General features: G+C 54.9%; 1 protein-coding gene and 1 long non-coding RNA gene across 5 annotated transcripts in view; both read left to right on the top strand.

Annotated features, from left to right (window-relative positions):
* The window catches only part of PEMT (phosphatidylethanolamine N-methyltransferase), an 89657-nt gene that overhangs the window by 21318 nt on the left and 45035 nt on the right, over positions 1-23304 (top strand). The gene's annotated exons all lie outside the window — the stretch shown is intronic.
* On the top strand, positions 1043-11635 carry LOC144310803 (uncharacterized). Its single transcript, XR_013376470.1, has 2 exons — positions 1043-4555; positions 11343-11635. It is a non-coding gene; the product is annotated as an uncharacterized LOC144310803 (long non-coding RNA).

The following is a 23304-nucleotide window of genomic DNA, read 5'->3' as shown; positions in this document are numbered from 1 at the left end:
GCACAGGGCCTAGGAGGTAGGCTGGGCTTTCTAGAGGAGCAGCAGGCATGGAGGGTGGGGGGCAAGAGTCAAGAAGGCCAAAGCAAAGGGGATGTGTATGGACAGAAGGTGGACTGGTGGGCCTGGGGCCCCGGAAAGAGGACTCTGAACATTGGCTTGCAACCCTGATTGTCTGCTATAGGCTGGCAGCAGTGAGAGAGAGAGAGAGAGAGAGAGAGAGAGAGAGAGTATGTAAGTGAGTGGCCGTGCATGTGAGAGTATGTGAGTATATGTGAGCATGCATGTGCTTCTGTGTGTATGTGTGTGTGTGTGTGTGTGTGTGTGTGTGTGTATCTCATTCAGACAGGCTAGGGAATTGGGATAGGGTGTGAACCCAAACTGTCTGAGACCCTCGCTCCCATCTGGCTTAGAAATCTGGCTCCCAGAGCATGGCCAGGCACCCACTGGGCTCCCAGTCAGTGTTTCCGGATTGGGAAACATCCTCTTCTGCCACGAGTGCGTCTTGCCTCTGTGGGAAGCCTGAGCTGGGCTTGTGGGTATAGCCTGTGGCATTAGCAGGGTTTTTCACTGAGCGGAGCTGGCTGGTGGGCTGGGCATGAGAGCCAAGAGAGCACAGAGCTCTGGCTAGCTAGCTGCTTGTCTCTTACGGCTAATGTCCTCCAGGACACCATAGCCCTCCCCTGGCCCTTGCTCTCTCCCTGTCCCTGCCCAAGATGCTCTCTCAGACCTGGGTTCTGCGGAATTAATGGCATGTCTGGTCTCAACTCCACGGTTGGGGACAGTCAGCTGCTCATCACTGGGGACCCTCGCTTGCTTGTCTAGCATCTCTGTGTTGGCTCAAGTGCCAGATGTTCCGTGTGTGTGTGTGTGTGTGTGTGTGTGTGTGTGTGTGTGCTCTTTTCTGAGCCAGGGAGTAGACATGTGTTTTCAGCTGGAAGCAGCCCTGACCACCCCTGCAGCCCCATCCCTATCCGAATGGAGAGCTGTACTGGCTAGCGCATCGCTCTGTGGGGCTGCTGGCACTGGCCTGGTGGTGGTGGTGGGGGGCATCGTGCTGTCGGCCAGGGCTAACTTTAGAATCTCAGTGTCTGAGCAACGTGGTGATGAAGTGTACTCGGCGCCTTGAACTGGGTCAGCTCACAGTCTTTGCCAGGATCCCTTGGAGTGACACAGTTAAGAACAAAAGGGTGGGGAGGTGGAAAGAGGCTGCCCCCCCAACACCTCCCACACTCCAAAGCCTAGGCGAAACCCTGGCTGGGCCAGCTTTCTTCAGTGACCTCATCCTTTTCCCTAGCTTCCTGACATTCTGGAGGTGCAATCTGAGTTTTCTTAGAAAGTCCGTGCTGGGTGGTGGTGGTGATTGTGGGTCCAAGCACTTCTTCCTGTGATGACTTATTTTTGGTTCTGGCCTCTGTGGCCTTTTGAGGACATCAGGGCATTGTGCGGATTTGTGGGATTGAAAAGCACACGTTGGAGAAGGCTCCTCCCTGAGTGGTTGGGTGAAGGTGACCTCTTGGGATCCTTCCCACATTGAGGGGGTCCAGGATGGCGTTTTCTTGCCCTAGCTTTTCCGGGGTACTCTGAGCAGATTGGGACCTCCTACTTCAACCTTTCTGTAGAACCCCTGGCCTTCAGGTTAGATGAGCGGCTCAGGGGCCATTCATCACCTGGACCCATTCACCTACCTCTGTTGTGACGCCCTCGCAGAGCTCTGGCCATCTACTCTCCGCTATTCTGCAGACCTGATCTCTCACCTCTTTGGATCTTTGCAGTGTGTTCCCTCTTCCTAGAGGGGCCTCCCTTCCTCTCCACCTTTGCTTGTCCTTTAGCCAGCCTGCCCTGAGCCCCAGGCCCACGTGGACATGGCCAAGCATCCCCTTTGCACTTCCCAGACCCTGGCTTGGCTAACCCACAGCTCTGTGGACTCTGTCGTGTGCTCAAGTTTGGCTGCCTCCCTCAGACTGAATGCTCCTAGAAGCTAAGGACAGCATCTTGGAGCTAAGGACAAGGCCTAGCCCAGTGTTAGAAGGGGTGGATGGGAAGCTGTCCTTCCAATATCAGGCGTGAGCACTGAGTAGCCCCGAGAGCAGTGGGCCAGGCAAGGCATGTCCTCCTTTTTTCTCCTGTGAGAAGGATGCCAGGTCCTCCCCCTCACCTGCTGATGCTGCCATGAGTGCACTGTCAGGAATTAATGAGATGCAGCCACGAGTGTTTAGCAGCCTGGGAGGCAGACTGGTTGAGTTGTTGGCTTTGCCCCATTCCTGGGCCTGCTTTTGACGCCAGCCGAGATTCCATGAACAAGTTCCAGGGCTTGAGTTATCTCACTTTACTGCTCACTTGCTCCCTGAGTCAGTCCCTTCCCTTCCCTGGGTCTCACTTGCCTCATCTGAGGTCTGGAGGAGCGGCCTTTGCCCAATTTCCTCACTGTGAGCAGCGAGGCTGTTGCAGAGGAAATGAGTGCAAAAGGGTTTGGAAGCACGAAGTGCCCAGTGTCATATTTGGCTCAAAGGAGGAGCAGCTGCAGGAGCCGTCTGGTTGCAGGCATGTCCAGAAGAGCACTTGCATCGGTGGAAACTCCTAGAGCCTTTATCCTCTCCCAGCCACTTTCCCAAGCTTTAGGCCAAGTGCCTTCACTTATACCAGAATCTCCTGCCCAGAAAATTTCCATGGCCTATGGATACATCTTAGAGCATAATTTCCATAGCTGGGGACACCTTCCTGGCCCCCAGGAGTCAGGAATGAGCCAGGGAGAGGCTTTGACTCTGTCGGGAAATGTTGGATGCGCACATTGTTGGCCAGTGCCATGGGGCCGCGCATCACCAGGCAGTATTGTCAGGCTCTCCAGTGTCATCGGGTGACACTGCCAGGCTGTGAAGTTCTGGTCCACCGCTTGCCCAAGAAGCAGCCTGGTTCTTGCCACCTTTGTCTCCGACTCCCACCTTCCTCATTCCCTGCCTTGGCACAGTGAGACTCAAGAGGGCTAAGATGAGAGATGGTCAAGTGCCAGCCTGATCAATGTGGGGCTTAGGTCCAAAGATCTGGGCTGATGCCCCACTGCATTCCAGGAAAGCCCCCCATGTTTACGTGTTTGCTGGACAGAGGGTAATAATGCCAGGGGTTTATTCAAAGAGAGGACAGCATGGGCCTGGGACCCTGGACTCCTGAGGTTTTGGTGGCCATGGAATCTGGACTGGCCAGGGAATGCTGGGGTACATACTGGGCAGGAGGCAAGAGATCGTGAAGAGAAGCTGGAACCAAAGATGAACAGCTGGCCTGGAGGTCCTGGGTGGAGGGGAGTGGATAATCCTGGCCACCTGATAGAAAATGGAGATTTAGGGGCTGGCCTGGGTTGGAGGGGGATTGGTGGAGCAGAAGGTGAGAGGTGGAGCCTTTACAGATTTCCTCAAGGTAGCTTTCAAAGCCAGGTGGTGCTTACTCTCCGAGGCTCTGGCCCAGCCTCAGAGGCCAGCCCCTGTGTTGGGTACAAGGTTCTGCTAACACACCTTTGTTGCTTTTCACTTTGTCTTGATGCTCCTGCTGAAAATAGCCCTGCATGGGCCCACGTGTGCTGACTGGATGTGCGGTGCAGTAAGGGATAGTGTGCACAGAGACCTCTGCTCCCAAGGCCCACCCCATCCTCCCTGCTGCTGCTGCATGATACTTGAATTGACCCCAACTGGTCCTGAAATGGCACACATAGTAGGTGTGATGTTCTTCAGCCTTCCAGGGCTGTGCTCTGGGCAGAGGGGCCTGTGGTGAGGACGGTGAGGATGCCAGCCCTTTAGCCTCATGACTGGATGGATTTATCCCTCTTCAGCGTTATTCTGTGGCTTAGATGGGAGTACAGCATGGAGGGGGGTGTCATGCTCTGGGCGTGTAATAGGCAGCAGCTCCTCTGCCATGAGTCCCCATCTGTCCACCCATACAGCAGGTGGAATTGTCATGGCATGACACGAATAGCCAGCACCAAGGGGATTTGTAAGCAATAAAGCAAAGGATGAGCAGAAGGAGTTAACGTGATTTATAATAAACACGTATTTTGTCTTCAATCTGTTCCTGGCACAAGCTTCCTAAAACCCTCGGAATTTCCTAAGTGATGGGAGCCAGAAAAGTATCTTTTGTTATGTTAATGAGGTGACTTTTGGGAAGCCTCTCTGTCCCCTAAGTCTGGGGATCAGTGGAGCCAGCCCATGTGTAGACAGTTGGAGCTCTCAGTTATATTTCTGGCCTCCCGGGAGGGGAGAGAGCTGGAGATGGAGTTGGGGCCAGTGAACAATGATTTCATCCATCTTGCCTGTGTAATCCAGGCTCCATAAAGCCCCAAAAGAGTGGGGTTTGGAGAGCTTTCCCAGGTTGGTGAACAGGTGGAGTTTGGGGGAGAGCAGCAGGCTCGAGATTCCCAGGAGCTATGCACCCTTTCCCCACACCTCGCTCTCTGTATCTCTTCCAGCCCAGCTGTTCCTGAGTTCTGGTCTGTATAATACGCTGGCGACCTACGAAGTCAGTATTTCTCTGAAGTGTTGTGAGCTGCTCTAGCAAATTAATCGAATTGGAGGTGGGCGGTCATGAACCTCGAATTTATACCTGTTGGCCTGACAAGGGTGACCACCCAGACTTGGAGTTGGCGTCTGTGGTTGGGACAGTGCGATCTAACTCCATCTCCAGAACCATAGCGTCCAAGAGGAGCTAATTGCTTCGTGTTGTTAGGGAAAGCACACACATCAGAGGCTATCGTAGCGACTAGTTTTATTTGCTCATGAAGTTTCTTTCTTTTTTTTTTTTTAATTTTTATTTATTTATGATAGTCACAGAGAGAGAGAGAGAGAGAGAGAGAGGCAGAGGGAGAAGCAGGCTCCATGCACCGGGAGCCCGACGTGGGATTCGATCCCGGGTCTCCAGGATCGCGCCCTGGGCCAAAGGCAGGCGCCAAACCGCTGCGCCACCCAGGGATCCCCCTGCTCATGAAGTTTCAATTGCCTTTTCGGCTAGGCCTCTATTTCAGGCCCAAACTTGCCCCTTCTTCCTGAGTGGGGCCCTGTGCTTCTCCCTCCCAAAGCCTGGGACTTCTCATGTATCCTGGTGGCTGGCACAGCGGGGAGTACAGCCCGAGTGAGGGGGCAAGGGGAGTGAGGGGGCGAGGTAAAGTGCCAGCTCAGCAGGAAGGGCTTCACTCTGAGGCTGGCCCCCCTGCCCCCTTGCCCCCTGCCGGCCACACCAACAGTGACTCACAGGGACCCCCCATAATGCCCAGTACCCTCCCCTCTCTCTCCCTAGCCTGGGCGGCTCCAAGGCTGGATGCCATCGGCACAGTGACTTGTTACCAGCCACCGATTCCCAGGGGCCTCTTTGGAGCTCTGTGTCCACCACGAGGCTAGGGGAAGTGGGTTGGTGTCTTGGGAGGTGCAGTACCAGGGTCAGATTTGTGCTGAGGGCCCCAGGAGCCCTTCGAGGAAGTGCTGCCCCGGGATGAGGCAGCTGAGCTGCGATGAGGTGGGCTCACTGTGCGGTAGGCTCAGGGCCCAGGAAGGGCACGCATCTGAGTTAGGTTCTCTGGCCTGGGTGGGGACCATCTGTGCTGCCCCTGCAGCGGAGTGTGGAACCCCACTCCCTAGCACTTGTGCCCAGCAGGGGATGGATCTGACTTTGACAAGCCCCTGGAACCCTGAAGCATGCACCCCATCTCCTGGCAAGATTAGAGGCTGAGTCTGCCCTGGTCCTGCCCTCAGCTTCTCCCCGCTACTTTGAGAAAGACCACTCAGTTGTCCTACAAAGCGCCAGAGGCACTAGTGCCTTCTAGAGGCTTTCTTCCATTAGGGATGAAGAACATTGGAGAAAGGGGTGCTCGGGGAAGGGGTGACTGTGGCATGTCCTGCACAGACTCCTCTGTCACCTGTCCTATAGACTCTCTTGTTACGTAGGGAGGAATCTTGGATGCGGTCACTGATGAAGTAGCTGGGTGTGGGCAGCCTGCCCCGGCAGCCAGCTGGTTGGATGGGGTAGCACTGCTCCGTATCTCCCCACCAATCTTTGAGGGTAGGGACCAAGTGATGGTGGCCTGCAGTGATGAGGCAGGACAGCCCTAGGTAGGAGCAGTGCTGTCCATGGAGGGCACCAGACTCTCCAGAAGCAGCACCTGGGGACCAGAGAGGTTGCTTGACCTGCCCTGGTCACACAGCTGTGGGAGCTGAACTGGGCCCGGCAGCTGGGCCTTCTCCTGTGCATTTCCCTACTCCCCCTTCCCACCCCTTGAGGGGCCTGCATGGTGCAGACACAGTCCTAAGTGGCGGCATGGCCTGGCCCCAAGGAGGCAGAGCCCTGGGGCCCTGATGTTGGGAAGAGGCTCTGAGAAGGCCTGCTGGGGCTCTTGCCCTGAGGCCCCCTCCCGCTCCCCCCACTGCCACTACAGGGTGCACGACTGTCCTGCACGGACCTCTCTGCAGCTTGGCTTCCGGCTGGTGTGCATCCTACCTGTGTGATATTATGACTGCACGTGGACTTCCTGTGGGCAAGGCTGCAAGGTGGCCATGGAGGTCAGCCACCCAGAAAGGATGCCTCTGCTGGGGTAGGGCAGGCGCAGGGGTCCTCATGGCCCATCCTTGGGCTGCTCCGCCTTAGGAGCCCAGTGCAGTCATGTCCCCCTAGACCCCCAAGTACTCCTTGCCCATCTTGCTGGGCTGGAGAGCAGGAGTTTGGGGGCTCTGTCTCCCTGACGATACCTCTCAGCTGGGGGCACCTGGGCAAGATTTTTGAGGCTCAGTTTTGTCATCTGTGAAAGAGGCAGAGTAATGAGGGCCTTGAGGATTGGACAGGAAGATAGGTAAAACAGTACCTGGAGCACCCTGAGCGGCTCACCTTTCTTACTGTCACCTTTGTCCCTGGCAGTGGCTTGTGGCCTAGCTGCCCTGGGGCTTCTGTGGTGCAACTGTCCTGTGGCCTCAGTCCTTTGGGATGGGCTCGGGTGGGGCAGCAGGGGCCTTCCCACCCAGCTTAGGAGCTGACTGCCGGGCCCAAGTCGTGGCCAGCTATTGACTGCATGACCTCAGGCAACATCCTCAACCTAAGCTCCATGCCTCAGTTTCTTCATTTGTGAAACAAGTTCACTGGAAGTTCTACCCCAGAGTTGTGCTGAGGTTAATAAAGTCACCCACATGCAGCATGCAGAGCAGTGCCAGGCACAGTCAAAACTTGATAAGTGTGAGCTGTTGTCGTCCTGGTCCTGTCTGACCGGTGCCTGGGAAATGTTTGGTGACCGAGCCGTATGTTGCTCCTGTCAACCACATGATAGGACTTGGTGGGGGTTATGGAGAAAGGGGCAGGGAAGGTTGTAGAGAAAGGGAGGAGCTGGGAGAGGGTGCACACGGGTTCTGGCCTTTGGTGGTCACATTGCTCATGGCCGCTGGGTCCCTGGCATGTGCCCAGCTGGGTCCAGGTGTCGGGGCCCAGGGAGATGGTCGGTTCCAGGGTGAGGGGGGAACAGAAGGGCAGTTTAAGTGGAGGAGAGCTAGGAGGAGGGGGGCCACACCTCATCAGAAGTTTGGGAAGGTCAGAGGTGGTCGTGAGAATTGAGGCTGGGTGGGTAGGCTCGGGGGCCTCCTGGAGTGCCAGGGAGCCAAGGAAGGCAGGGAAGAGTGAACCTGTGGGCACATCAGAGAGCCCAGCCCAGCCCCTGTGTGGTTCCTTTGCTGTGTGAGGCTTTGTGCCAGGGCCGACTTGGTCACAAGGTCACAACGAACGCATTGACGCCTCCACCCGGAGGCTCTGTACCACCATCCTCATCCCAGTCCTCAGATCTGCCTCGGGTCAGTGCAGCGCTATTGAGAATGGGGCTGCATAGACCCGCCTCTGCTCCTTGGTGTCCTTGGTTTTTGTTTGGTAGTGAAAGTAGATTATGGGTGCCAAGGGTAGGGCCCAGCACCTGGTCCACCTCTGGGTGTGGTGGTTAGGGGACTGTCACTCAGGGCTCGCCCCTCCCAGCCAGGGCCAGGCCATGGCCTGGCCTTTCCCTGCTGCACCCCGAGCCTGCTTGTTGGCCTCTGTCACATACCTACTGGTCACTGTTTAGACTGGTGGCAGTGGTGTGAGGGGCATTGCCCTGCCCTGGCCACTGGGGAGCCTTTTGGCCCAGTCCAGCTGTGTCTTTGCTGTGATTGGTCAGGAAGCCAGGTCTTGGCAAGTCTATGAGACCTCAGGTGGGTCAAAGTGGCCAGCAGGGCCCAGAGGCTCTGAAAATCCAGGAGGGCCCATGCCCCAGGAGAACGTGGGGGACAGAGCCTCACCGTGTGGTTCCAGTCCAGCTGTGCACTGGCCAACTGGCAGCCGGGGCAGGCCATTTCATCTGCTCAAGTCTCAGTATCCCTATGCAGAAACCAGGGGAAGCAGGGTATACAATGGTCTTTTCTGCTTCCATGGACCTGAGGCTGTTCTGTAGCTCCACCCTGTGCCATGGGTTTCCTGAGAATCCCAGCTGTGACTTCCCAACAGCCCTGAATGTTCACCCCAATCCAGAGGTCCAAATACATGACCCTTCTGCCTCCCTATCCACCTGGATGGCCCGCCTAACCCTCACGTCCATGAGACTGGCTCTTCTGTGCCTCTGAGAACCCGCCGTCGTGTGAAGGCTCAGAGGCCCATTGCAAGGAGTCCAACCCTGGACTGCTCTCCAGCTAAATGGTCTCCATGCCTTGCTCCCACCAGGCTCCTGGCCAGCTTGCCTCCTCCCCAAGAGCTTCCTGCCATGGAGTGCCACTGGCAGGCAAGCATGGCCCTATATAGGCTGCCTGGGCCCAGACCTGGTCCTGCCTGCCCCAAGCAAATCACTCAGCCTCTCTGAGCTTCAGTATACTCTCCTGTGAAGTAGGCCCTCACCTGCCTGCAAACCCTCCGAGAGGCAGGACTGGCCATCACTGCCCTGCTTGGCACCCCAGGGGCCCTGGGATGCTGGCACCTTTCCAAGTACTGCCTTCCCCAGGCCCCTGCCCCAAGGGAAGCCTGCCAGTACTGGACTGCTGCCTCTGCCTGGATTGGGGAGTGTGGCCTGTCGTGGTGCCCAGTTCCTGCAACGCCACTCTGTGCCACTCTGCCCTCTGGGCCCTCCCTCCACACCCCTGCTGAGGTTTACTCTAGGCCTTTCTCCATTCTGTGAACACACCCAGGGCACTTGCCCCACATGGCTCTGGGAGGTATTAGAGATGAATAGGAAGTCAGCTCTAGAGCCTGGTAATGAACCTGTGGTCTGCTGTGCTCTGCTAGAGCATCCCTTGTCATGATACTGGAATGGGCCATGAGCCACCCGAGAATCCTAGAAATGCCTTTCCCGTGGCTGTGGCCTTCAGGACTTCTGAGCCAACCCCCGGCTGCCTTCCTCCAGGCCTTCCTGTGTGCACCAGCAGCCCTAGTCCCAGCTATCACCTCTATAATTTCTCATTTCCCGCCTGTCCGCTGTGTGCATTTTTGTAAGCACCCCATGTCTTTTTCATAATGAAGCATAGGGTAAAGAGACAAAGGCCAGTGGAGCCCAGTGTAGGGCAGTTAGGTTTGGTGCTCAGTCCGAGATGTGGGCTCCATGGAGGGGCAGCCACGGGAGAAGCGAGCCCCCTGCATGGTGTGTCTGCATGTGTCCCTGACAGGCTGCACAGAAGCTGGGGATCGGAGGGGGTCATGAGTGCCAAAGGCTGTGGGGGAAATGAGGGGTCCAGTGAGGTGGAGGAAGGGATGCAAGATAGTCATCTGACAAGCACTGAATTCTCTGGGGGACCCCGTAGCAGCTCAGCGATACAAGAGAGATTTGAGGCACAGAGACAAATTATGTCTGGTGGGATCCTGGGGACCTGCTAGGGCCGGGGGCTTTTTGGGATCCTTACAGCATCTTGCTTCCTGCTGAAGACACAGAGCCTGGCTTTCCTTTTCCCTGTGAGAGGTAGCAGCCCACGGCCCCTGGGGGCCGCAGTGGTCTACAGAGCCACTGGCTTCCCCCATTAACAACTGCGCCAGGGGGCCTTCCCTGCAAATGAAGAACATTTTGGCTCTCTGTTTCATTCTCATGCTTTAAGTGCTTGTGAGGCCTCCAGAAGGAAGGAGGAGGCTCCAGACAGCAGGCAGGAAGCCACCAGTGGCTGGCACCCCAGCCAGGCCCTGCTCTTTAGACTTTCCCGTCTGGGTGATGGGGCTTGGGTGGCTAGCTACTCTGGGGGCCAGATGACTGTGTTGTTAACTTGAAACAGACCTGGCCCTGTTGTCAGGAATCATGGTCTGGGGGAGCCTTCTTACCTGTCTCTCACTCCCCTTGTCATTCCCCTGGTCCCTTGCCTGGGCACCTTGTGTGATGTGATTGATGCCCATGTGCCCAGTCTTTTCTCTGAGAAGGAGCATGTTGTTTGTTCATCGCTGAGCCCTGGTTCCTGCCAAAGTGGCCATCACTTAGAGGCCTCATCTGTGAAATGAGTAAGGCACCTGGCTGCCAGCTCGGAAGCCAGATGGGGCTGGATTACAGTCTCTCTGCAGTCTAGGGGAGGTACTTGTAGACACTCTACCCAGAGAATATTTTCAGAGTCCAAGGCAGCAAAACACACTTGCTTTAGCCGTGGAGAACAAACATTTCTGGAGGGCAGCTTAGGGTCTCACTGGGCCCCGGTGGCATCATGACAGGCATTGGTGGTCAGCATGGACAGGCCATCCTCAGGCCTGATGTGACCAAATCAGTTTTCAGAGAAGCCGAGAACGCTCCATGAATGGAACCCCAGTATGGGTCATTCAGGAGCCAAAGGCAAGGGGAGGGATCCCTGGGTGGCGCAGCGGTTTGGCGCCTGCCTTTGGCCCAGGGCGCGATCCTGGAGACTTGGGATCGAATCCCACATCAGGCTCCCGGTGCATGGAGCCTGCTTCTCCCTCTGCCTGTGTCTCTGCCTCTCTCTCTCTCTCTCTCTCTCTCTCTCTCTGTGTGACTATCATAAAAAAAAAAAAAAAAAAATTCAAAGGCAAGGGGAGATTAAAACATTCAGCTCTAAATATATGTCTCCACCTCCTAAACTTGGAGACAGGGTCCCTACTCTCTTTTGTGATGTATGCCTAGAAGGTTGTGGTTCTGGAAAGTTCTTCCTTGTTGTCAGAAGAAGAAACTGTCCTGGGTGGAGGGTACTTGTTCAGGGTATCCCACTGGCCACTGACAGATGGGTGTCTGGGCCTTCATCAGTGCTGGGCTGTCCTGAGCTCGAGGAGGTAGGCCCTTGCTGAGCCGCTGAATGGGCTTCCTCTGGGGGCAGAGGTAAGTGTGCTAGAGCTCTGCCCTCTGGCACATGCTTGGTCCATCTGCACCTGCAATTTCCTGTTCTGCTTTCTCTTTCTAGATGTCACCTTTCCTTCTTGGAGGGATGATGGGTGCTCTCAGTATGGATCCTAGCTCTACCACTTACCATCTGGCTTCAGTTCCCTCCTCTGTGAAATGGGCATAATGAGAGGACCTGCCTATAATGTCTCTGTAAGAAGTCAGTGACTTGGTCCCCAAGCAGAGATTGGAATGTTGTCTGTTAGTACTCATGCAGATATGTGCTGTGGCCACTCTTAAGCCCCATCCTCAGATGGCACAGGCGCCATGCAGTCTATAAATGTTGGTTGAATAAATGCATAGATATATGCCCCCCTTTCACTTCTGCACTGTGGGTTCTTAAAAAAAAAAATCTGCTGACACCACACTGGTTGATGGGGATACTGTCCTGCAATGCAAGGGCTCCATTTGCTGGGGCCCAGCTGGAGGCAAGCTCTCCCTACCCCTGCTGGCAAAGCGCCCTTCTTGCCAGAACATACTCCTGCACCATTAGCCATTCTCAAGGTGCCACAGTTATGCCTCTGAAGCCCATAATAGCTCAGAAGCAGGATGGGGGAGGAATGTAAATACCTAGGATGTTTACATCTGTCGGGGCCCCTCTTCTACTGACCATCAGGTGCTTTGCTTGATTTTCCAAAGGACAGAGGTCTGATCTCACACCATGGCTTGTGGCAGAGGTGGAGGGGTCCAGGTCTCCTGAAGTTCTTTCCTTATACTGAAAGCTGAACACAGGCTGTACCTTCGAGAGAAACAGACAAGAGGAGAGAAGAGGGAGGTGCTGAAGGCACCTGGGGTTGCCGTGGCTGGCAGGATCCTGCTACAAGCCCCTTGGTTTGGCCTCTCAGCTTCAAGGTTAATGCCCCCTCCCCCAGGAGCCTCTGGCCATCCAGTCTAGAGTTGCCCCCACCCCCTGGCAGGGTCTGTGCTGTGTGGAAGGGACAGAGGGAGGAAGAACCGACTCTCCCCAATGACAGCCCTTTCCCTGCTGCAGCTAGCATATGACATCTTTTAATACGAGCAAAAGAAATAAAGGGGAACCGATAGCTATCCACAGGAGAAGGTATCTAGATTTTGCTAGACTTTCTAAATAGTTGTACAGAGTTGGAAGGATTCATGGGGCCTCACCTTGCTCAGTTGCTGATGGTGATGGATGCTGTGGAGGGCCCAGGAGGAGGCCACACATGATGAGCTGAGCAGGGGCAGAGCCCTTCTCAGATCTGGAAGCATCCACGGGCTTAAAGAAAGATGCATTATTAGGGAGGCTCCAAAGGGTGCATGATTTCATCTGAGGCATCTCTCTGACAGGAAGCCCAGGTAGCAGCTGGGAATGACAGTGTCCTGCGTGTATCAGCCTTCTCTCTCTCTCTCCCTCTGATCCTCACGGCCTCCAGGAATAATTACAGGGGTAATTATGAGCAAGAGAATGGAAAGTGCAGGCACCTCCTGCATTACAGAAGCTGAGCACTTGAGCCCAGTTGGAGACCTGGGGGCGCCCCTCCCACCCCAGCTGCCAGATGGTAAGCGGAAAGAATGGGCAGGGTCTCCCTCTGTGGGGGCCACTGGGGCCCAGGCCGTAGATTTGAGCCGTGGCCTGTTGGAGGCCGGCTTCTGGGTCCCTGCGAGCCTGGTCCTTAGACCCTGGTGATGGGACCACACAGACTTTCTAACCCCAGCCCACCACATGCCTTCACACCTGGATGGAACCCTGCAGCTGGTCACTTTGAAGAAAGGGTGGAGATTGGGATTTCTGGAAGTGGTGAGTGGAGGAGCTGGACCCTGGGGCCTCCCGGATGAGGGACCTCCAGTATTGCCCCAGGCGTGCAGCAGAACAGCCAGTCCTCCAGCCTGGGCCTGCCTGGAGCAGTGTGTTCAGAAGACACTGTTCCCCGAGCACAGATTTGACACCTTCCACGGTCGGCACTGAGACAGGGCCCCCCTCTCCTGGGGAGCTTGGAGAGTCAGGTGTGAGATCCAGTAGCCTAATTTTAGACCTTGGGTCTCTATGTCAAAACACAGCAGGATAATTAAAAAAAGAAAGAAAAGAAAAGAAAAGAAAAGAAAAGAAAAGAAAAGAAAAGAAAAGAAAAGAAAAGAAAAGAAAAGAAAAGAAAGAGAAAGAGAGAAAGAGAAAGAGAAAGAAAAAGAGAGAAAGAAAGAAAGAAAAGAAAGAAAAGAAAAAAGAAAGAAAAGAAAAGAAAAGAAAAGAAAAGAAAAGAAAAGAAAAGAAAAGAAAAAAGAACGACAGCCCGGCTTTGACCCCTTGTTGATTATGAAGCAAACACATTTCCACTGGCACAGGAGCCCTTGGCCGGCAGGGTTGCCAGGCTTTCCTCCTGCTGGGAGGCCTCGGGGACACCCAGACCCTCAGCCTCCTGGGCATGAGTGGCTCCATGGCTGCAGCACAGATGAGGGACACACAGGCGATGACCCCCATCCTAGGGCCAAGGTCAGACGGGGATGCAGGAAGGGACCCTGCCCTTTGGACCAAGGTCTTCGTTGTTAGACGTTGAGCGGTGACCTTTATCTGGTACTTTTTGGGAGGAATGTGTTTCACATAGTCAACTCTCCAGTGTTTAGTGAAACTTTCAGTGTCTTAAGGTTTGTTGTTATCTTTTTATAAACAAATCATGCATATGCGCTTTCTAAAGTCATGTGTGGGTGGGTTCACCTTCCCTCCTCACTAGCACAGATGAGTTCATGGTATGAGGTCATTATGATGTGGGGCCCAGAGCTAGAATGTGGGGCCCTTGCTCCTGCTGGGTGGCCCTAGACACTACACTGTTCCCGTATTTCTGACCCCTTGTCTGCTGCTGGGTCTCACTGCCTGCCATGTGCCTGTTCCATCTCCCTCCGCGTCAGCCACTTCTCTGCTATTTGGGGCAACCACACAGCCAGGCTGGTTAGAATCATGTGTAAAGTAAGCCTGTCAACTGGAGATAGGAGTAACTGTTCCCCCTACCCCAGCCCTTGGTTTGGGTAGGCGAGGGCCCTGGGGCTGGACACCTGTGAAACCCTGTATAACCGTCATCACCTTGGTTGGCCTTGAAGATCAGCCGTCCAGGGTCCCTACCGCACCTGATGTAGCAGCTATCTGCCCCTCACCCCTGGGGACATGGTAGTTTGTTGTGTTTGGCATCTTCACAGTTATGATGTTTAAAATTTTGAGTGTAGGTAATACATGAGCATGATAGCAGGTCAGACAGTGCCAAAAGGCATAGGGTGAAAATGTCTCGCTTGGGCTCCTTTGCCCTGCAACCCCTCCCGAGGTGTTCTCTGCATGGATGGATTCTCTCTCCTATATGGATGGCCACTCCTGGATGTCCTACTTCTTTTCCTTCATAAAAGCAGAGCAGGCTGGTCTTAGAACAATAATGGGAACTAACATTCATGAGTGTTTGCTCCGACCAGACCCTGTTTTAAGTAACCCTTGAAGTACCTCCTAGTGGCCTTGGGAGATGTCTGCTTTCCCATCTGTAGATCTGCTTTATTCTTTTCAATGGCTACGATGTATCCCATTGTATGGATGTCCTATCATCTATTCAACTCACCCATGGACATTTAGTTTGTTTCAGACTTTCACCACCATAAACGGTGCTACAATAAACATCCTTATCCTACTTATTTGCACACATGTGCAAATACATGTCGGATCTGCTTCTGGATCTGGAATCACCAAGTCAAAGAACCGGTGTGGCCATGACTGTGATGGAGATTGGCAGGGAGGCGAGTGTATGAAGGCCCAAGACGCCATGTCCTAAAGCAGCCCCCCCCTTCCCCGGGGGGCTAGTGCACATGACCCTTGAGCCCTGAGGGCCACGGAAGTCCCTAAGCCCTATCTCAGCTGCACAACTGCAGAACTAGCAAGGGCTCCTGTAGAAGCTCAGTCTGATCAGCGGCACAGGGAGGCTGTACGAGATCGTCCCCAGAGAGACCAGGCCACAGCCGTGCCCGTAGCACACAGAGATTGTGCTGTTCTAGCTCATCCTCCCTTTGGGTGACAGAGAACCATAAATGTCCCCATCCTCGGAGATCACGGGAAATGTTCCAGCAGGGTGGGTGATTAGCACAGAACGCAGTATTTTGAACCCAGGCTGTACCCTGCCAGAAGAGAGAGTCCTCATGCTCAGGTGCTCTGTCCTCTCAGCTGTCAGAGACCGTTTCAGGGACAGTCACACCAAGCTGTGAAGGGGATTATGTTTCCTCAGGACGTTGTTTTTTTTATGTTCCTCCCTGCTGGGGTGGGGCGAGCTCAGCCCTCTGAGCCTGCACTGCCCCCCACCCCACCCCATTCACAGCCTCTAGGAGGGTGCATGGGCCTGGCTTGGGTGCCTGGAGACCGAGGGGCCCTGGGGGCTCAGTGTGGCTGCGTGGCAGTGACAAGGACATGCCTCCCTCCCAGCTGCAGTGCTGGAAAGCTGACCAGTCCTCATACCAGCAGGGCAACTGCTTTTGCCCAAAGAATGGACGGACGGTCTCCGCTACATTTATAACAAATGGAGCATGGGTGTGGGAGGTGGCCACCTCGGAGGAGCTGGCGTAGGCACAGCAGAGCTCCCTATGCTGGCTTTGTAACTTGACTAGGAATCTGAAAGTATTGACAAATAAAATGTTATTTAAAACTGCCATGGCTGTTGTCACTGCAGAGGGCAGTCCCATTCCCAGCAGTAGAGCCTTCTGGACAAATGTCCCTGAGTTGGGGCCTGTGTTTGGCCTGTGCCACCTCTGCATTCTACTGCCTGACACGGACTCTGGGACAGATTTGGATTTGGACACAGACCATGGAGCCTCTGGGGCCCGTGAGGGGAGGAGTGAGATGATCCCCAGTCCTCTTCAATGGCTTTTGGGATCATCCTCCTGCCCTGCCGACCCCAGCCCACAGCGCTCTTCCATCCAAGGCAGCGGTGGCCCTTGCAGAAAACCTGGACTGTGCAGTTCGGCCAACTCCTGAGTCTTCCGACTGTGCGCTGTGGGTCCTGACCTACCTCAAAGCATTCTTGTGAGGATGGAGGGGGGGTCGGTGACACCCTCTGTACCTGTCTCCCTTAGCGTTTCTTTGGTCAGGCTCATGCGCTGGTGCTTCTGATCCTGCAATGCTCTTGAGCAGCAGATAGCCATCTTTCTCTTAGCATCTTTGTCCTGCCTTCATCCAGTGTTCCTTGTCACTGTGTTTGGCATTCTTTCCCCCTGAGCTCGGTCACCAACTAGCGTGGTTTAGATTTGCTGTGTTCCTCCCTGGTGGCTCTGGTTTCTATAGTGAAGACATCTTCTCTGGCTAAATACCAAGTCTGAGATACAAAACAAAACCCTTGAGACTGCTCTACTCCCCCACCTTTCCAAAGCCTAGGGACGGGGGTATTGGTAGCTACATATTTGGATGTGAGGAGGGTGCGAGGCCCTCTGGCCAAGCCTGGCCTGGCCCAGAGACACTGGCAGTCTGGGGAACCACGTGAGAAGCAGGCCGATTGCAGCAGGACAAGAGAGCACCATGCCCGTGTTTTCCTGCCCAGAGGAACCTTCTTTCTATGTTCTTTCTTTCTTCTCTTTAAAAAAAAAAAAATTTTGTTTATTTGAGAGAGAGAGTGAAAAAGAGAGAGCACGAGTGGGTGGGGGGCAGAGGGAGAGGGAGAAGCAGGCTCCCCACTGAGCAGGGAGGCCCCATGTGATGCAGGGCTTGATCCCAGGACCCCAAGATATTGACCTGAGCTGAAGGCAGACGGTTCACTGACGGAGCCCCCCACATGCCCGTTCTTTCTGTGTTGGGTGTAGGTCTCTGTTTTATGTTTCAGGCCTTGGCATGGAGGTCACTGTGCCAGAGAGGCTTCCTTGACACCCCCCACCCCCAGTTATTCTGTCTGCCAGCACCTAATCTTTGGCAATCACACTGCTGGCCGGTGTGCCTCACCTCCCCCACCCCCTAGGCCTTCCCGAGGGCAGAGGCCACACTTGCTGTTCTTACTGCCCAGTGCCTGGCACTGAGAGATGCTCCGTAGCTGCCCAAAGAACCGACCCGCAGGTGTGAAGGCAAAGGCTGGCCTTTGCTTGTGGGGGAGTCTGGGCTGGTGTGTAAATACTTTGCTTGGCATCAGCGGGTGTGAAACAGCATAGCGGTGCTCCTTGCTTGCTGAATTGTTTTCTGCTGAATTAAGTATCTCAAGTCTCCACAAATGCTGCTTAGATTAACAGCAGAGCTGCTTTAATAGGGAACATTAGGTGCCCCCCCGCCCCCACCCCAGGAGGAGCCGGGCTTTACTGTGAAGCACACTTGGAGCAGAGAGTGGCATTCAGCTCAGGCCCTTGAGAGAGGCGCAGGCTTCCTGAGTCTCTTCACCTGGTCGCCCAGCTTAGTCCTGCAGGCCACTTAGGCTTGTATAAGCCCAGCCCCCTCGCCACCTCATTTCTGCCCTTTAAAAGGAGAGGGACGGAAAAACTAGCCCTGTGGATAGAGGTCTGGGTCAGCATGCAGCAAATGAAGTAATCCTAACTTCGCTTTGATGCCCACTGTGAGGATAATGGGATGGCCTCGGTCAGCATAGAAGCTTGGCAATTATCGGGCACTAATTGGGATTTCGTGGCCTGCCTCTAGATTGTGCACACTGTCAGGCCAGCAAGGGCCACCCTGCCCCTTTGATGGGAGTCCAGTTCAGCCCTCCCCCTCTGAACGGAAGCCACTCCTCCCTCTTATGCCTGGACCCCCCAGTGGCAGCAATTGTAGCTGCTGATCCCTACTCCACCCCCCAGGATGGACAGCAATGTCCCTCTGGGACTGGATGCAGGTTGGCTTTGGAGCGTCTTTATGCTGCATCCATTAGCGAGGGGCCTGGGGGGGCTGGACAGTGTGTGTGTGTGTGTGTGTGTGTGTGTGTGGCAAGGCTGCTCCATGCTGCTGTTCACAGCCCTGCAGACACTATTTCTTTGTCTTTTTCTCTCTGTGACTTTAGCAGACTTAGCAAATGTTAGAAGTGCTCTGGGTTGTTTCAATCCTATTATGCCCAGCAGCTCCTGGCCTGGCCAAGTGAGGTTGCCACCAGCTTGAAGCCTACTTCTGCACATGTCTTGGGGGAGGGCCTGCTGTGCCTGGAGGGGGAACCCAAACCATTTGAATGTGCATCTGCTGGGTTCAGGACTGTCGAGCCAATGCCAGGGCCTGGGGGAGAGTGTGGGCTGGCCAGGCCAGAGTGGTGGTGGTGGTGGAGTCCAGCACATTCTTGTCCCCACCATGGCTGTGGCACATGCTCTTGTCCTTTCTTTCCCCACAACTGGGCCATCGCAGATGCAGAAGTGGCACTAAACTTGGGCACCCAGCATGTTGGGGATTCAGTCAGACCCCTGGGAGGTTTGGAGAGGAACACTTCCCAGTGTTTAGAGGATGCTCGAGGAGGTAGGGTTCGTACAGATTTCAGGGCCCAGAAGATGCTACACTGTGAGCAAGGCACAGGCAGGTGGCTCCAGGGCTTAGAGGAGGGACAGAGCAGAGCAGGCCAAAGGCATGGACCCCCTGAAAAGGGAATGCTTTAGCAGGAAGAGAAGGACAGGAGAGGGATAGGTTTCTCAGGCAGAGGGGCCTTTCTTTTAAACGATGAATTTTATATGTATACAACAACAGGAAGAACAAACCTCCCAACACTGTCACCCAGATTCTAAAACATCTTGCCTTATTTACTGAAGTCCTGGATGTGGTGACATGTGCCTCCTCAACCCTTTGGTGTAGCATTCCTGAAACTAAGGACATCTGCTCCAAAGTGTGGAGCAGAACTTTGGAAGTGAGCAGTCTCCATGGAATGAATGAATGAGTCATTGGATGTGCCCAGCCCCCAGGCCTTCCTGTTGAGAGTCTAGGTGAGGAGCTGAGCCCAGGACCTAGGACCCAGGACTGACGGGGCTGCTCCCCAGGCCAGTGGGAATGGCTCCTGGGGACTGGACGCACCACGGATGAGGTCACAAGAGGAGGGGCTTCAGCTTGGCCGACAGCATGGGTGTGATGTTGGCAGGCAAAGGGCATGGACAGCTCTTCCAGGTGGCAGGAATGGTACGAGAGAGTCATAGAATGAATATACTGGGGACATGTGGAGGCACAAGGCTTCTTGGGGTGAGCTGGGGCACCAGGACTGTGCGGGGCTTCATGGTGGTGGCCTGGTTGGAATTGACCTTTTGAGGGTCACCCGCATGGGTTGGTGAGGTCTCTCAAAATGTAGATCAAGCCATAGCCTCATGACCTGCACTCATGGCTGAGGTCCCATCTGGCCCACCTAACATGCCCAGGAGAGGTCAGGCTTTCCAGGGATATGGTCTGGCAAGGGATTGTGGGGGGGGTGGGGGGGCGGGATGTGCAGGCCGGATGGCCCCACTGTGCAAGCTGAGGACACCAAGTGGTCCTTTGGAGTGGGAAGTGCCATATGGGGTTAATGAGGGCCCGGGGTCAAGGGGAGCTCACTCCAGAAGGAACAGCATGGGAGTGGTCACCTCTCATGGTCTACACACAGCCTCACAAAGCACATACATTTCTAGCTCCCTTGGCTGCAAACACCAGCAGTCGCAATGTGGTAGCTCAAACTGCTAGTGTGTACCCCAGTTTCATGTGAGGATGAAGCTCCTGGTCCCGTGGGAGAATGGTCTTGGTACCCAGGCCTGCTTGCCAGAGTGGGGAAGCAGCTGTTCATGCTGTCATTCACAGACCTGTGGGATATTGCAGCTGGTGGGGATGTTAGAGTCTAAGCCCCTGTCCTTTACACGCGACGAAACTGAGGTCACGATGTGTCCCAGCAAATGGGGAAGAGCCTAGGCAGGAGAGCAGGCCTGGGAGCTTAGTGGCAAGAAACTGGGTTTCTGGGTTCAAGATTGAGCTTTATAGCTTCTCAGTTGTGTGGCTTTGGGTGAGTCACTAAACCACTCTGTGCCTCTGTTCCCTTCTGGGTCAGATCAAGTGCCTTGCTCATAGACAATGGTGTGGACTCTCTGAGGCAATCTGTGGGCTGCGTGCTGCACCCAAGTAGGTGCTCTGCTTCTCCTGAACCCTGTCCAGTCCTCTCCCCAGCCTCGCCAGCCTCTAGGCGATTCCCAGAAGAGGCATTAAGGCTTCTAGGGGCACCTGGGTGGCTCAGTGGTTGAGCGTCTGCCTTCGGCTCAGGTTGTGATCCGGGGGTCCTGGGATCGAGTCCCTCATCAGGCTCCTCGCAGGGAGCCTGCTTCTCCCTCTGCCTATGTCTCTGCCTCTCTCTGTGTGTCTCTCATGAATAAATAAATAAAATCTTAAAAAAAAAGACTTCTAGCCAGGCTGAGTCACTGGGTTCCTTAAAGTGGGGAGCTGGATCTTTGAGCTCTCTCCAACACTGTGGTGGCAAAGCTTCATGTTGTTACAAGGAACGGACAGTCACTGGGGTGATATCTAGTGAATCTTGTGTGTGGTAGGCAGAGGTCAAAAGAAAGCATGTGCTTGACTTTGCCCTCGGCCACATGAATTGGCCTGGAGGCATTGCTTAGAGCCACTGGGGCTGTGCTGTGGCTGGAGGGGGCGTACACCACCCTCAGTGCCTGTTTTTTTTATTTATTTATTTATTTATTTATTTATTTATTTATTTATTTATATTTTTTATATTTTTTTAATTTATTTTTTATTGGTGTTCAATTTACTAACATACAGAATAACCCCTAGTGCCCGTCACCCATTCACTCCCACCCCCCGCCCTTCTCCCCTTCTACCACCCCTAGTTTGTTTCCCAGAGTTAGCAGTCTTTACGTTCAGTGCCTGTTTTAAAGGACAGCCAGCCACTTCTTGAGGCAGGGCGTTGTGCCACGGGCCCAGTGGAGGCCACCTCCCTGTGTTCAGGAGCTGGAAATAATGCTCACACGGTGATGTGTGATTCCAAGGAAATCCAAGGAGAGATTGTGACTTCTGGGGTAATGACAGTTGTATAAAATAGTTGCTGCCCAGGGTGGTTACGGGAGAGTTTTCTGGCAGTGAAAACAGTTCCAGGATTGAGTCAATAACCAAGTGGGTGTGTGAGGTCCCTCAGAATGTGGTGGAATAGCATAGCCCTTCTTGGCAATGCCTGGGGATGTGGTCCAACTGCAGACTGTGACTCAGTGGGCCTGGGGTGGTGCCTGGGAGTCTGCGTTTCCAACAGGCTCCCAGTGATGGCCACACCGCTGCTGTGGTTCTGAGGAACTAGGTGGGAGATGGCGAGGCCCGCCTCTGAGGGAAGGCAGCAAACCCCCTGTGGCCTCAGGATGCAGCATCTCTGAGGAATGGAGGCAGCACCCCCACCTCACCCCCCCATCAACCTACGTGGTAGTGCTGGTGGCCTCGGGCCCTGCCCCCCATGCCCCTGACGGCTGCACACAGGCCTGGCCTTGGCTCAGCCTTGGATCCCGCTCACAGTCCCTGCCACTTCGAGGGTCTTCTGAGGGTTGGACAGACATGGAGCAGCCTCAGAAACCTGAGAGAAGCCGTGAATGCCAGGACTGGGAGGGTGACATGGCAAAAGGTTCAAACCATGCTCTTGCCTTCCTTCCATGAAAGACAACCCCACCAAAACACAAGGCCCCTGCTGTCGACCTATCTGTGTCCTTGCTACAGTTCAGCTTGTTCTCGAGAAGGCTGCTGATTGCCTGGAGATAGGCCCTTTCCAGCTCTTGGCGCCCCGAGACGGGGGAGGCGTTAGTTCTTTGGGTGGGTCATTGGAGGTGTGCTGGGTAAGGCCCGGACAGGTAATCCGGGGACCAGGGTGAGGTGAGCGCCCTCAGCTGTGGTCACCTGAGCAGGCCAGGGTTCTGCTGGTGGTGTCATGCCAGTCCATGGAGACTGGGCCCGTTTTCCTGGATTAACTTCAAGGGAGTTCAATTAGGCAAACCATTTTCCTCAGCCTGGCGCTTGCCTTAAACAATAAGGAGATTAGCTGCACCTTTCTGGCTCAACACTAATATTCTAATATTCACTAATGGGTTCCCCACTGGCCCTGAAGCACCTCTTTGACGGTGGTGCCTGGCAGGTGGGTCCCTGGGTGCTGGGCCCAGGTGGCCAGTGCCCATCTGGTGGCTCTTAGAGGCAGAGCTGGCAACCCATTTCTCTGGGCAGGGGGCTTGGAAGACACCCATGTGTGTGTGGTTGCAGGCCAAGCAGGTGGCCTTGGGCACCAGCCCTAGCCCATCACAGTGTGCTTTGGGGCCGGTCACTTTCCCACTCTGAACCTGAGTCCTCACCTAGAAAATGGACACCGTACATAGTTATCTCTGGAGGCCTTGAGAAATGTGTGCCGGATTCTGCTTTCTTGGGGCCGACTTTTCCAGACCAGTGAGTGGCCTCTGGCTAGATGTCACCTCTGTCCTGCTCACTGGCCCCGGGGACAGGCCCCTGGTGGTGCAAGCCTGCCCATACCCTGCTGCTGCTGAGGCCTGTTTGTGTTGCTTTCAAGTCTCAGCTCAGATTCTTTTCCACTGAAGGGGTCTCTGTCCCCTCAGTGCCTCAGGCCTTCAGGCCTCGCTCCCTTGTGCCTCTGTTCTGGCTACCATCCCCCTGACATTTCTGTGCTTGTATCCCTCTGTGCTCCTAGGCCTTGGCTGTGCAGTGTGGGAAGCACTCTCCCAAGCGGTGGGGGAGTGGTGGCACCTGTGTCCCCTGCCCACCCTCCTGGGGGCTTGCCAGGCAGCGGTGGGGGGCACAGGTGCTCCAGTGGTAGAGGCACGGAGCCCGACAGGCCAGGTGCCCTGAGGGTCTCAGCTCTCCTGGGCTCTGACCTCTGAACTTAACCTCTAGCTAGGTCAGCAGGCCACAGGAGCAATGAAAACAAAAGCACATGCCCGCTGAGCCCTATAGGCAGCTGTGTGTGGCAGCTTTATTTACAGTAGCAGAATCTCGTGACATCCAAGTGTCCCTCTGCTGGGGAGTGGATAAACCAACCGTGGTCCACCCACCTGCACCACAGAATCCCTCCCTTGCAGCCCCGGAAAGGAGCATAGCACTGATGTGCACAGCACACCAGGGTGGCACC

This window comes from Canis aureus, chromosome 3, assembly GCF_053574225.1.
Source record: "Canis aureus isolate CA01 chromosome 3, VMU_Caureus_v.1.0, whole genome shotgun sequence".
In the NCBI taxonomy this organism is placed as follows: Eukaryota; Metazoa; Chordata; class Mammalia; order Carnivora; family Canidae; genus Canis; species Canis aureus.
Note: the sequence above shows the minus strand (reverse complement) of the source record. Positions and strands in the feature narration are given on the sequence as shown.